This window comes from Elephantulus edwardii, unplaced genomic scaffold (assembly GCF_000299155.1).
Source record: "Elephantulus edwardii isolate Elephantulus edwardi_28Jun2011 unplaced genomic scaffold, EleEdw1.0 scaffold00192, whole genome shotgun sequence".
Lineage (NCBI taxonomy): Eukaryota > Metazoa > Chordata > Mammalia > Macroscelidea > Macroscelididae > Elephantulus > Elephantulus edwardii.
In genome coordinates, this window is record NW_006399942.1 from 2,118,090 (window position 1) to 2,121,787 (window position 3,698).

A 3,698-nucleotide genomic window follows, 5' to 3' on the forward strand; every position below is an offset into this window, starting at 1 on the left:
ATAACAACTCAGTACTTATTATGTAATTTACTTATTCATCAAGTTTCATTAGCTCTTACACTGTGAGATTTATTTTGTCGCTGTTGTTACGTGCAGTCAAATTGACAACAGCTGTTAGGCCTTTATAATACTGTGGTTTGGAGATGTTCATCCCAAGAACAAAAAGCAAGAAAGTAATATAACTAGAACTTTAAAATTACTTTCCAAAGAGAATGGAGAATTATATCTAACTTAATTGTAGATAGTAACTTAAACATGAATATCCCATGGACTGTCAAAGAAACATATAGACATGTCTTTGAAAAAGTGCAGCCAGAGTGCTCCTTTCAGGCAAGGATGAGCATATTGCTAGAAGAGGCTATTCCTTGGAGAGGAACATCATGCTTGGAAAGGAAGAGGGTCACCTCACCAGATTGACTGACCCAGTGACTACAACAATGGGCTCAATCAAGTATGTCAGAAATTGTGAAGATGTCACAGGATAGGACAGGGTTCAAATCTGTTATTCATAAGGTCATTATGAGTAGTGCTCCAGTTGACAGCACCTAACAACAGCAACATTTTTTTCCATAAAATAATAAAAAGCTGAGTTTTAATTGTTATTCAAACTCAAATGCTGCTATGACATTCATGTTGAAATAGAATGTTTTATCAGATATGGTAATTATTTTTTTTTTGGTGGAGATGCTGGGGAACGAACCCGGGACCTCATGGTTATTTTTAATTCCTTTTTTTTAAGGCTGCACAGTGCAGTGGGCTTGGGGGGAGGGATTGCATAGCAATGAAAGAGGTTTTTCTTTTACTCATCAAGGAGAAAAGTTAATTGGGGTGGAGGGGGTGGGCAGGGAGAAAAGAACGACAATGAATGACTGGAAACCCTAAGTCTTTGTAAACGTTCATTAAAATTATTTTTAAAAAATAATTCCATTTCTTTTTAATCACTTTATCTTTTTGCTTTTATAGTGTAACATCTTCCATATAAGACGGCACTACAATTCAACGATGTTTTTGATAGATGGGTCATACCAGGCTGAAACATAAATTAGTTAGACTTTGTGCCAGTCTTTTTTTTTTAGGTTCCTTCAATTTCCCTCATGCTCTGGTTAATCTTAGTACTTTTTTGGTAACCGAATACTTTTTTTATTACTATAAACAAAGCCCCTAAATAATTCCCAACACTCTCAATGATTTTTTAAGCAAAGTATTGATGCATAAAGCATTTATGTGCGTGATAATTATCTTTGGATCAAAAGTAATGTGTCATGATTTGAACAACTATAATGTTATCTTAGTAGGTTGGAAATACTATTCTGACAGCCCTAAATATTGCTTTTGGAGGCAATAGAAATAATTGAGAGAAATCCAGGAGCCAAATATATACTTAAGGACAGCATGATCATTTGAATTAAGAGAATATTTTCAGGTCTTTTTAAGTAAACTTCTAGTGAGACTCAAAATCCCTAGCTGGCACCAGTTCATTTTCTTAACATTTAAAACAACGATAAATTTCTGCCTCATGATTTTCAAAGCTTTACCTGTAACAACAAAATCAAAGCTTTGTATATTGAGAAATTTCATCTTTGAATTTTCTTTTGTAGTCCAAGAAATTCTAATACATTGTTCTCTTTCATTGAGGTGAATAATTACTTTTTTTTTTTTGGTATACTTTTCAGCTTATGAGATCCTCACTATGCCTAGACACTATCTTTTGTAATGAAAGTGTAATCTAACACCAAGTGAATTGTCATGCATTGAAAAAACCACATTGATGGAGGGATTACAGTACAAGATACAGATTACTGGCATGAACATCTAGTTTTGACTCATATGACAAAATTGTAGCCATTGCATTATCCAACTGATTTTCACAGAATGCTTGTTTTGCTTTATTGAATTTCATCTGTTAATGGATAAGAAACCACATGTTTTAATAAACAAAAACAAACATCCAGTCAGCAACTATTTGTTATGTTCTTATGAAAGATTCTGGTGAAAATACCAATGTAGAAGTTACACTTCATGCTTTCAGTAATTTGTAGCTATTATTAAGATTAAAGTAATATATATAATATCTACATTTCTTATCTTTATTTATTTATTCACAGCAGCCAGGAAATAAAAGATGTATTGCAATGGGAAAGTCTGCTTTTAAGGACCTCTCCAAAGTAATGAAGAGCAATGGTATTGCTTTGGAGACTAAGGTACACCTGATACAGGCCATGGTTTTTGCAATCCCTTGATATGCATCACAGAGCTGGACAATGACTAGGGAGGATAGGAAAATTGATGCCTTTGAGCTGTGGTGCTAGGGAAGAGTATTGAATGTACCATGGACTACTAAGAAAATAAATAGGTTCATCCTAGAGAACGTTAAACCAGGCTGCTCCTTAAAGGCAAGGATTCTGAGGCTTCATCTTCCATATCTTGGACATGTTGCTAGGAGGAACCGGTCCTTAGAGAAGGATTTCATGCTTGGGAGGATGGAGGGACAGCGCAGGAGGGGAAGACCCTCCATGAGGTGGATTGATTTAGTGACTCGGGTAATCAGGGTTGGTGTGTCAGAGACAGTGAGATTGGCACAATAGAGGAAAATAACACAGACAAAATTTACCCTGTACATTATATAATCTCTTTGAAGTCTTTGTGCAAAAGAACTATATGTTCTATTTTATGTATCATCTTTCCATGGATTATGTCTTAAATATATTTTTGTGTGTATGCTCAATTACTTTGTTGTTGTTGTTGTTGTTATGTGCCATCGACTCGTTTCCGACTCATAGCGACCCTATGCACAACAGCTCTAAACCCTGCTCTATCCTGCGCCAACCGCACCGCCTCTGACACACCCATCCCGATTACCCCAGTCACCAAATCAATCCATCTCATAGAGGGTCTTCCCCTCCTGCGCTGTCCCTCCACCCTCCCAAGCATGATGTCCCTTTCCAAGGACCCGTCCCTCCTGGCAACATGTCCAAAGTATGTCAGACGAAGCCCCAGAATCCTTGCCTCCAAGGAGCAGCTTGGTTTAATCCTCTCCAAGATGGATCCGTTTGTTTTCCTGGCAGTCCAGGGTACATTCAGTACCCTTCTCCAGCACCACAGCTCAAAAGCATCCACTCTCCTTCTGTCCTCCCTAGTCATTGTCCAACTCTCTGATGCATAACAAGCGATTGCAAATACCATGGCCTGTATCAGGCGCACCTTAGTCTCCAGAGAGACACTGTTGCTCCTGAGTACGTTTGAGAGGTCCCTAAGAGCAGACTTTCCCATCGCGATACGCTTTTTGATTTCCTGACTGCTGGTACCAAGAGTGTTAACTGTGGAGCCGAGCAAAGTGAAGCTGTGAACACTCTCAATCTCTTCATCATCCATCTTGACGCTGCCAATTGGTCCAGTGGCGAGAATCTTTGTCTTCTTGACGTTGAGCCTTAGTCCATACTGAAGGCTGCAGTCCTTGACCCTTCGCAGCAAGTGCATGAGGTCCTCCTCAGTTTCAGCAAGCAAGGTTGTGTCATCTGCATAACGGAGATTGTTGATAGATCTTCCACCAATCCTGATGCCACAATTCTCCTCATAGAGTCCAGCCTCTCGGATAATCTGCTCTGCATACATGTTGAAAAGGTATGGAGACATACCTGTCTCCATACCTTTTCAATTACTTTAGGGAATTTTTAATTTCTTCATATTTCTGATATAAA